This window comes from Peromyscus maniculatus, chromosome 8 (assembly GCF_049852395.1).
Source record: "Peromyscus maniculatus bairdii isolate BWxNUB_F1_BW_parent chromosome 8, HU_Pman_BW_mat_3.1, whole genome shotgun sequence".
NCBI classification, from domain to species: Eukaryota; Metazoa; Chordata; class Mammalia; order Rodentia; family Cricetidae; genus Peromyscus; species Peromyscus maniculatus.
In genome coordinates this window covers 88,636,863-88,647,534 of record NC_134859.1, presented here as the reverse complement: position 1 = coordinate 88,647,534, position 10,672 = coordinate 88,636,863, and the positions used below count along the sequence as shown (strand labels likewise).

At 45.7% G+C, this 10,672-nt stretch overlaps 1 non-coding gene across 1 annotated transcript; it reads left to right on the top strand.

Moving 5' to 3' along the window:
* Positions 1-288: 288 nt before the first annotated feature.
* On the top strand, positions 289-479 carry LOC121831958 (U2 spliceosomal RNA). The gene has a single exon (XR_006075546.1). It is a non-coding gene; the product is annotated as a U2 spliceosomal RNA (small nuclear RNA).
* Positions 480-10,672: the final 10,193 nt, after the last annotated feature.

Here is a 10,672-nt window from a genome sequence, read left to right as displayed (position 1 = left end):
CTCCGGGGTGGAGTCGGCTCACGGCGGCCACGCCCCTCCGCGGCGGGGCGGGGCGGAGTATGCAAATCTCTCGGAGACCATGGTCCCGTTGTGGAGAAATGCGAGGGTCTCTCACGCACGCGAAGTTTCTTGTGAAACCTGCGGGGCATGAGAAATTTGTGGCAGAGGCCATCGGTGATGATGGGAGAGGAGGGGGGCACAGAAGGGAGACAGAGCCACGCTGGGAGCTCACCACGAGTTCAAGAGGGAGTATGAGAGTAAGGCATGGTTCCGGGCGGTGTGCTGAGCATCGCTTCTCGGCCTTTTGGCTAAGATCAAGTGTAGTATCTGTTCTTATCAGTTTAATATCTGATACGTCCTCTATCCGAGGACAATATATTAAATGGATTTTTGGAAGTAGGAGTTGGAATAGGAGCTTGCTCCGTCCACTCCACGCATCTACCTGGTATTGCAGTACCTCCAGGAACGGTGCACCCCCTCGGGGGAATCTCTGATTCTGGTTTAAAGGAAAGTTCTTGTAAAGTCTTCCTTCACCTATCAGCTTCTGTTTAGACTTCCTGTGTATCTCTGCTGTTTTTGTTGCTTTCAGAACCTTGAACCTCTGTTTCCGAACGTTTTGGCTGTCGTGGAAGTATGTAGGGTAATTATAAGGCATATGTGACCATTCCCTGCTTTGTCTCCTCTTTTGGTTTCCTGGTGTTATTCCTCTTGGTACTGGAACTCAGTCGTCTGCCTGTCTTTGTCTCCTGAACCATATTTTTTCATGGAAATATAGCAGTAGGATTAAATATACATAATTATATTTATTTTATTATTATTTTGTTTTTCGAGCTAGGGTTTCTCTGTATATCCCTGACTGTCCTGGAACTCACTTTGTAGACCAGAACTGCCTGCTTCTGCCTCCTGAGGGTTGGGACTAAAACCGTTTGGACACTACTGCCCGGCTTAAATGATTTTAAACGTTCAACTTTGAGCCGGTGGCGGTGGTTTACAACCTTTAATCTCAGCGTTTGGGGACAGGAGCAGGTTGATGTCTGAGTTATAGGACAGCCAGGGCGACCTTGCATTTGAAAAACGAAGGAGGGGCTATAGATGGCTGAGCAGTTATGCACACTGCTCCTTCAGAGGACCTGGGTTCAATTCCCAGCGCCCATGTAGTGCCTCACAATGTCTGTAACTCCAGGGGATATGACACCCCACACAGACATACATGCAGGGAGAACACCAATGCATGTGAAATTTTAAAAAAATAGTAATTTTTCCCCTTTGTGCTGAGGATCTCTCTTAGGTTTTCAAGAATGCTAGACACAGGTATAATCACTGAGTTACATCCTAACCCCTAAAAATATATTTTATAGCCGGGCGGTGGTTGCGCACGCCTTTAATCCCAGCACTCGGGAGGCAGAGCCAGGCGTATCTCTGTGAGTTCAAGGCCAGCCTGGGCTACCAAGTGAGTTCCAGGAGAGGCGCAAAGCTACACAGAGAAACCCTGTCTCGAAAAATCAGAAAAAAAAAAATAAATAAAAAATATATATATATATATATATATGATATGATATGATATGATATTATATTTCATTTTATTTATGTTGTGTGTTGCTGTGAGCCATGTGTATGTCTGGTGCCTGTGGAGGTCTGAAGATTATCCACTCCTCTGGAACAGGACAAAGAAAAAAAAAAAAAAGCCAGAAACACCACCATAATAACTAAGCCAATTAATACATGCGGTGACAGAGAATGGTTCAATGGGAAGTAGGGTAGTAGTACCTTGTCCCTTCGCCCTGAGTAGCAGCTGCTGTCCCTAGGAACTGCCACTCAGGACCAGATCACTGCATAAAATACAAGTTTTTCAGAAACAAAAATGCTAATCACTTTATATTGAATATGTCTCTGTAAGTCGCCAATATGGTCACCAGCTCCCTTAAGTAAACAGACACTTGATCCTGAAGAATTAAATGAATTAAATTCAGCTGTCTTTGATATTTTACTTTCTGTCATATACAAAAATAGCTGGAAACACATTTAAATGTTATCCAGTTAAACAAATTCCTCCCCCCACCCCCCAGGCTATGAGGAAAGAGTATATCTTATTAGCAGTTTATTCAGCTGGTCATCGTGGCTTGGACTGTAATGTTGCGGGCCGCAGGAATATATCATAAGAACTCAGCTGGTTATGGCAAAGTCACTACCTGGAGGGATCATGGAATTCCTCCAGAGGAAGCCAAATCCCAAGGAGTTTTTGGTGTTACTTGGCTTGTTATATATCAGCTGTATTCTGTTATGAAAATCATGTGTGCCTTCATAGTTTTCCCAATTGATTTTTCCCTAAGAAGGGCTAACAATGTGGACTGATCACTCTCTAGACATACACATTCCAGGCATTTGGAGAGCAGCCTCAGGAAAGGCTTTCTCTGGAATCAGATATCTCCCCTAGCCACTTTCAAGGACTAAAGGAGACATCACCCAGGTGGTCACCCAATTTCCGAGGATTAACAGTGATAACAACCCACAGGCGAGTCTCCTGACTTAAGGTAAATTCCACAAGGGGACACCGCCTAGGTCAGGTAGACATTAAGTAATAGCTTTACACAATTTAGTTCAGACCCCTCCTTTCTTACAGCCTTACTAACTTTATAGACCTCTAACTACTTACCTAACCACTTCTAGGAATTTTTAGATAACCTTCTGTGCTAACAGCTATGCTCAGCCAGAACTCCCAGTTCAAGCCTCCCTGTAATTATCATTATTGGTAGCATCCGGCCAGGTCCATCACCGGATGGAGGAAAGTACCTTATCAGAGATACCTCTGTACTCTCTAAGAACAGACTTAAGCATCCAGGTTACCTGTTTGAGAAGGCCTGGCGGATGTGTCAATTAAGCCTATTCTTATCACCCCTCCATTTGACCCTGGAAGCCTGGCTTTGCACTGCTAAGGAAATACTGCTTGTAAGTGTATATATACCAGAACTCCCAGGGCAGGAAGAGACAGAGAAGGGAGAAGAGAATAGAAGAACTAGATGGGTAAGAACTTGAGAGGAACAAACTGAGATGGCAGAGAAGTAGATTGAAGGGCTACAGCAGAGTACTAGAGGAACGAGATGGAAGATGAGGAAGAGCCAGATGAGAGAGAAGGAGACGGGAGAGGAGATGATATGGGAAGGAACAAGATGGATGAGAACCTAGAAGGGGCAGAACTAGACAAAGGAATTAAGATAGAACATAGAGGGGACAGTAGATAAATATAGAGAGAAATCAGGCAAGAAAGGAGCTAGACATGAGAACAGAACTGAAGCTGTGTATAAAGGATGTTATGCCAGAGGAATTAAAGCAAGTGGACTATAGAACTCGGTGTGCTGAGATTATATTTCCTGAAAATAGTCCTCGCCGTTAGTAGTTCTCTCTCCTGAGCCCCTGGGATGTATAATATTAAGGCTGGTCCCTCTAATATTATACAAGACTGTAATCTTCGAATTTTGAGAGACTGAGGCAGAACTATTGCCCAAAGTTCAAGTCTGCTCAGTGAATTCTAGGCCGGTTTGGATTACAGAGTGAAATCACGGCTTAAAAACTAAAACAACACAACAAAATCGGGTTATTGGTCTGACAGTCTTTAAATACTTGGACAGCCAGACCTCACTCTGTAGACCAGGCTGGCCTTGATCTCAGAAAGATCCACCTGGGTCTGCCTCCCGAGTGCTGGGATTAAAGGCTCGGGCCACCACTGGCCGGCCCACATTCACAATTTACCCACTGTGAATCTTCTAGTTCTTTGAATAGAAAGGAATCCAACCAGGGTTCGTGTTTGTCAAAGCTGCAAGTCTAGGGTGAGGGCCTTCTGGTCTCCTTTGAGTGTTAATATCAACCCTGGAAAGATTTTATGCTACGGGACACTTACAAGGGGCAGGGTTTGCAGCATGCATGGCCCAGGCCATGGAAGCTTCCCCTCCTGCCTCCTGTTTCCTTTTACAGAAGTAAGTTTTGCTTTTAGAGACAAATGGTGCTTCATTAAATGGCTCCCCTCCCTGAACGTTCCTCCTCTGTGGTTCTGCCTGCTTCTCAGGGAGGTGACAGTTGGTCATATCCTCGTTCACAGATGGTTAATCTGATCCCAATTGCTTTTCTTTGGTTTTTTAATTGTGTTTGTTGGGGGTGGGGCACGTACAGGAGAGCAGTTCTTCTTGGAGGCCAGAAGAGTCAGGTCCCTCTGGAGCTGGAGTTACAGGTGGAGTGATGCTGTGAATGTGTTGTTCTGATTGGTTGATAAATAAAACGCTGATTGGCCAGTAGCCAGGCAGGAAGTATAGGTGGGATAAACAGACAAGGAGAATTGTGGGAAGTGGAAGGCTGAGTCAGGAGACGCTGCCAGCCGCTGTCAGTCACTGTCAGGAGAAGCAACATGTAAAGACACCAGTAAACCACTCTTGGGCATACACCAAAGGAATGAATGCTCAGTCGTACCACAAAGATACATGCTCAACTATGTTCATAGCAGCACTATTCGTAATAGCCAGAAACTAGAAACAACCTAGATGCCCATCAACTGAAGAATGGATAAAGAAAATGTGGTACATATACACAATGGAGTACTACTCAGCAGAGAAAATTAAGAACATATGCAGGAGGGCTGGAGAGATGGCTCAGCCGTTAAAGGCTAAGCCCACAACCAAAAATACAGAATATACACAGGGACATAAACACCCCACAACCTGGGGTAGGTCCCTGGGACCAGCAGCTCCCCACCCCTACCCCTGCCCCCACTCCCAAGGAGCTTGTCTTAGAGTTAACCTCAAGGAGGTCAAGTTTCCAGAAAGAAAGGGAGTGGCGAGCAGAATCCAGCTCTGCTCAGGTCTGCCTTACATGGAACCCCTCACCTTCCTGGCCCATCTGCCATTGCTCCCTGAAGCTTGTACAGTTTTGCATACTTCAAACTAGCATAATTCCAGGAGGGTGATGATGTCGCAAAACCAGGGTTCCAGAAGTCTAGGGTGGCCAAGAACATCTACCTTCTCAAGAGGAAAGAGACCCATTAGCCAGATGCGGCTGGAGAGTAGTTGGTGAGGAAGAGGAGGGCACCTGACACAAAACACCTTGTTCTCTAGAGCCTCACAGAAGACCTTGGACTGTGAGGAGCTTGGGCCAGAGAGGTGTGCTTGGAAGCTGGCTAGGGTCACATGCTGGTGTGTGTGTCACTGTCAACCAAAGGCACCCTGAGGGCCTTTTTTTTTTTTTTTTTTTTTTTGGTTTTTCGAGACAGGGTTTCTCTGTGTAGCTTTGCACCTCTCCTGGAACTCACTTGGTTGCCCAGACTGGCCTCGAACTCACAGAGATCCGTCTGCCTCTGGCTCCGGAAGTGCTGGGATTAAAGGCGTGTGCCCCCCCCCCCACCGCCGGGCATACCCTGAGGGGCTTAAAGGGCAAGCTGGACCGTCCAGTTTCCCTTTCCAAGAGGTCTATCTTCAGGGAACATTCTGAGTCAAAGTTGGGAGGGCTGTATCAATGTGCTAAATAGCTATTAGCCATTTACACAAAATCTGAATTCATCTGGGCCCCTCTATATTCTAATTGTAACACTGGAGTGACAACACCCTCTCCTGGCCTCTAAAGGCACCACACACATGGTATACATTCACACACACACACACACACACACACACACACACACACACACGGTATACATTCACACAGACACACACACACACACATGGTATACATTCACACACACACACACACACACACACACACACATGGTATACATTCACACAGACACACACAAACACACACGGCATACATTCACACACACACACACACACACACACACACAAGTAAATTTAAAATAGATTATGGTGATAATTGTAGAACTCTGTGAGTAACTAAAACACCATTGGATTTTATACTTTACTTTCAAATTTATTTTCATTAATTGAGACAGGTGGCCCAGGCTACCCTCAAACTTGTGGTGATGCTCCTGCCTCTGTCTCTCAAGTGCTGGGATTACTGGTATGTGTCACTGTACCCAGTCTGGACTTTATACTTTAAGTGAATTAGTTGTGTGCAACATAAATTATATACTGTGCATCATACCTCAATAAAGCCATTATGAGAAACGATGCTGCAGATTTGGCCCTTGGGTCCCCTCTGAGTTGGTTCTTGTTTCTTTGACAGACCCAGTCCATACCTTGAGCACTTTGTTAACTTTCTGGTAAGAGATAATTAAGATTTATGCCATTCCTGCTTGCTCTAGGTCTTTGTGGTTTGTCTTTCTTTTTTGGGGTTGGGAGGTAGGATGGTTTGAGACAAGGTCTCTCTGTGTAGTCCCAGCTGCTTTCCCAATGTAGACCAGGCTGACTTTGAACTCACAGAGATCCACCTACCTCTGCCTCCTGAGTGCCGAGATTAAAGGTGTGCACTGCCATGCGCAGGTTCCATCTTATGTTTAAAACAAGGTCTCTCAGAGGAACCAGAGCTTGCTGCTTTGGCTTAACGGCCTGTCGGGTGAGCCCAGGGGATCCAACTGTCACCACCTGAATGGTGATGCTGCAGATGCATGATCACCCAGTGGGTGGATCCTCTAGAACTGGAATTACAGGTGTTTGTGAGCTGTCCTGTGGCTGCTGGGACTTGAACTTGGGTCTTCTGGAAGAGTAGTAAGTACTCTTAACTTCGGATCCATCTCTCTAGTCCCCATAGTTCAGTGGGGTTTTTTGTTTTTTTGTTTGTTTGTTTGTTTGTTTGGTTGGTTGGTTGGTTTGGCTGGATTTTTCGAGTGAGGATTTCTCTGTGTAGTCCTGGCTGTCCTGGAACTCCAATCTGTAGACTGTGGTGATTCCCCTGCAGGCTTTGCATCGGGCAGAGAAAAAAAAAATCCACTCGATTATATTGTCACTCATGCTGGACCAGGACTTCTGGAGTCTGACCCAGATCATTTTACTTTAACCATATTTAAGCACAGCACAATTTTTGAAAAAAAAAAAAGTATTCAGATAGTGATTAACTCAGTCCCATGTGCACATCAATTTAAGACATGTTTACATTGAGATTCCTTACAAAGTCCATCTGGCTTCTTTCACAAAAATGGGTCCTGTTGACACAGAGACAGTCCCCCAGATTTAGGGTCTAGGGAGTTTGATTGAGGTAAACATAATGCCTGTGGTGTCAGGATTGGCATGGCCCTAAGATAACATAGAAGTCACTTAGACTGTTGTAAAGTCTAAGTGACGTCACTTATAAGAGTGGGTTGATGGTCTAAAAGCAATGCTCAAGATTTAGGGGAAAAAGGTCTTGGTAAGTAAAAACGTCAATTCTGGGAGACATGGCACAGCCTGTCTCCTAGACAGCAAAGGATCGCCAGGTTGTGAAACTCAGCAGTCCCAGCATCCCAGGAAGAGCAGCTATGCACTTCATACACTGAAGAGATAAGCTGTGTGTTTAACTGTCCTGGCTTCTCCAGTGCTTACCTTTGTGCACAAGGCTTTTTGCTCTCTACAGGTACACCAGGCTGGCCTTGAACTCAAGAGATTCTCCTGCCTCTGCCTCCCAAATTCTGGCATTAAAGGAGCATGCCACAACCACCTGGCCATAGTTTAATTTTTTAAAGACATGGTCTTGCCATATAATTCAGGCTGGCCTCAAATTCGTGATCCAGCTGCTTCAGCTTCCCAAGTATTGGAATTACAGGCATGTGCCATGTGTCTTGGTTACTTGGTTCTATTGCTGTGAAGCAATACCATGATAAAGGCAACTCATAAAAAGAAAACATTTGTCGGGTGGTAATGGTACACGCCTTTAATCTCATCACTTGGGGGGCAGAGGTAGGAGAATCTGTGAGTTCAAGGCCAGCCTGGTCTACAAAGTGAGTTCCAGGATATCCAAGGCTACAAAGAAACCCTGTCTCAAAAAAGAAAAAAAACAATCATTTAATTGGGAGCTTGCTTAGTTTTAGAAAGTTAGTCCACTAGCATCATGGTGGGATGCAGACAGGCACATAACTAGAGAACTTTTACATCCCGATCCACAGGTAGTGGGGAGAGAGAGAGAGAGAGAGAGAGAGAGAGAGAGAGAGAGAGAGAGAGAGAGAGAGAGAGAGAGAGAGACTGGGCCTGGTTACATCCTGATCCACAGGCAGCAGATGGAGAGAGTGAGACACTGGGCTTTTGAAACCTCAAAGCTCACCCCCATTGAAACACTGCTCTGTCTAACAAGGCCAGGTCCTCCAATCCTTCTAATCCTTCTTAAACAGTTCACCAACTGGGGACTAAGCATGCTGTAGACCAGGCTGGCCTTGAATTTAGAGACTCACCGGCCTCTGCCTCCTGAGTGCTGGGATTAGAGGTGTGCACCACCACAGTTAATTAACCATTTTAAAAAGAGCTGCACTTTAACTCTGTTTGCTTCTTCATTTTGTTTTTAAGATAAAAATTGGAAGCTGGAGAGATGGTTCAGTGATTGACAGCACTGGCTGCTCTTCCAGAGGACCTGGGTGCGATTCCCGGCACCCACTCAATGCTCACAACCATCTTTAACTCTACTTCTAGGATTCTACTAGTCTGGCCTCCCCGGGTGCCAGCACTCACATATTCAGATACACATAAATATAGATAAAAAGAAAACTTGGTGAAGTTTTTTTTTTATTTTTTTATTTTATTTTTTATTTTTTTTTTTTTTGGTTTTTCGAGACAGGGTTTCTCTGTGTAGCTTTGCGCCTTTCCTGGGACTCACTTGGTAGCCCAGGCTGGCCTCGAACTCACAGAGATCCGCCTGGCTCTGCCTCCCGAGTGCTGGGATTAAAGGCGTGCGCCACCACCGCCCGGCAAGTTTTTTTTTTAAATGGGTCAAAATTTATTAACATTATCATGGCCCTTGAAACAGGTTGCCAAGTCACCCGAAAACTGTAGGCACAAAATACACTGGCAAACAGGAAAGTATCCAGAGTCCAGGGAGCGACATGTAAAAGGCACACGGACTAGGACAGACTTGTGCGGTTTATCCTCTGGCTGCCGTGGTGGCCAGAGACAGAAAGTGGTGCAGACGCTGTTGTTCAGCAGCGGAGAAGCCATCCTTGAAGTCCTTTGTTACTGCCTTGCTGCAGTGGGTAAAGGCTAGAGAACCTTCCAGACTCTGCTGTGGCTGCATGGTGACCTTGTGACTCCATTCTGGGCCTCCCCCTCCCTCCCCACCTCCTTTCTTCTCCTCCCTTTCCTCTCCCCTTCCTTCTTTCCTTCCTTTTTGTTTCATTTATTAGATCTTTCAACTAGGACATTAAAGGCTTTTAAATTTTATAGTTAATCTATTACTATTATTTCATTTATATTATTATTTTTTTTAATTAGATGGGGACAGAGGACTATGGCACAGTGTTGAGGTCAGAGGTCAACTTTTAGGTGTCAGATCTCTCTTTCTCCTGGGGCATTCAGGGAGGCACCTCAGGTCATCAGGTCTGTGTGTGAGGCGGGGGTCTTTACCAGCTGAGCCATCTCAATGGCTAAGGGTTGGGTTTGTTTTTCTTTTAATTTCTTCAACGAGGAGACTGTATCATTGGAAATCATCTCCCTTTTGTCTTTCCTGCCCCGAATGCAAATGTGATGCCCGGGGCTGCAGTGGCCATGTTAAGACTATAAAGTCACACGAATACAAGGGCAGAGCATCAGTGTACAGGGTGCCAGGAAGGGAAGAGAGTCCAGATCCTTGGTACCGTCACTTACCGACTGCCTGGCTCTGCTCTGCTGTGTGGGGGAAATGAACCCTTATCACCTACAGCCGTGGTAGGTTTTTCTGTCACTTGCCTCCTAACAGATTCGGGATGTTAACCCATGTGCTTGCTTTCTTACAAAACCCTGGGGTTCAGATTCCTGTCCTGTTAGTTGGGAGCTTAATACCATCTCCTGGGACTGGCACTGGGATATCTGGGGACACCCAGCTGTCCACAACGGGCCACCGCAGTGGGAGTCTCTTCCTGCCTCACACACAGAGGCCTCATGGTCTCAGGCACACTCCTGTCTGAGTGATGTTTTTGAAACAGAGTCTCTCTCTTTTTTTTAATTTATTTATTATGTATACAGTGTTCTGCCTGCTTATACACCTGCAGGCCAGAAGAGGGCACCAGATCTCATTACAGATGGTTGTGAGCCACCATGTGGTTGCTGGGTATTGAACTCAGGACCTTTGGAAGAGCAGCCAGTGCTCTTAACTGCTGAGCCATCTCTCCAGCCCGAAACAGAGTCTCTTACGGGCTTGGAACTCACCAAGTAGGCTGGGCTCGCTGGCCGCTGAGCCTCAGGGATCCACCTGCCTGGGTGCCTCCATAGCACTGAGATCGCAAGCACGCACAGCCACGCCGAGGTCTGAATCTGAACTCAGGTGCTCATGCGTGCGTGGCAAACGCTTTCCTACCTGAGCAACCTCCCCAGCTCCCATATAACCAGATGAAGAAAGAAATCAAAACATTCTTCTTATTGCTAGACGACCTGAGGCAGACCTAAGAGAGAGGCCTCGGGGGGAGTCTTGTAACTTTCTTATGTGTTTTGTAATCTGTGAGTTGTATAAAGCTTCCCCTTCCCTAACGAGGTAATGTTTCAATCTGGAGTATATAGCTAAACAACAGAGGGTTTGTTTGTTTGTTTGTTTATTTATTTATTTATTTATTTATTTATTTATTTATGGAGGAGTGGTTTCCAAA